Raw genomic sequence first — 272 nt, forward strand, 5'->3', positions numbered from 1 at the left:
TCTAGCATCTATGGAGGCCACAGTCTACATCTTAAAAGACTTAAGGGGGTTAACTGCTATGTTGTGGTCATAGATACCACAAGATAAGCTCATACAATGTTGGCCAAAAGTATTGGCACCCCTGCAGTTCTGTCAGATAATCCTCGCTGTCCCCCAGAAAATGATTACAAGCACAAACTCTTTGGTAATATCTTCATTTATTTTGCTTGCAATGAAAAAACACAAAAGAGAATTAAAAAAAAAGTCACATCATTGACACAATAACTGCGCAC

The sequence above is a fragment of the Leptodactylus fuscus genome, chromosome 5, assembly GCF_031893055.1.
Source record: "Leptodactylus fuscus isolate aLepFus1 chromosome 5, aLepFus1.hap2, whole genome shotgun sequence".
NCBI classification, from domain to species: domain Eukaryota; kingdom Metazoa; phylum Chordata; class Amphibia; order Anura; family Leptodactylidae; genus Leptodactylus; species Leptodactylus fuscus.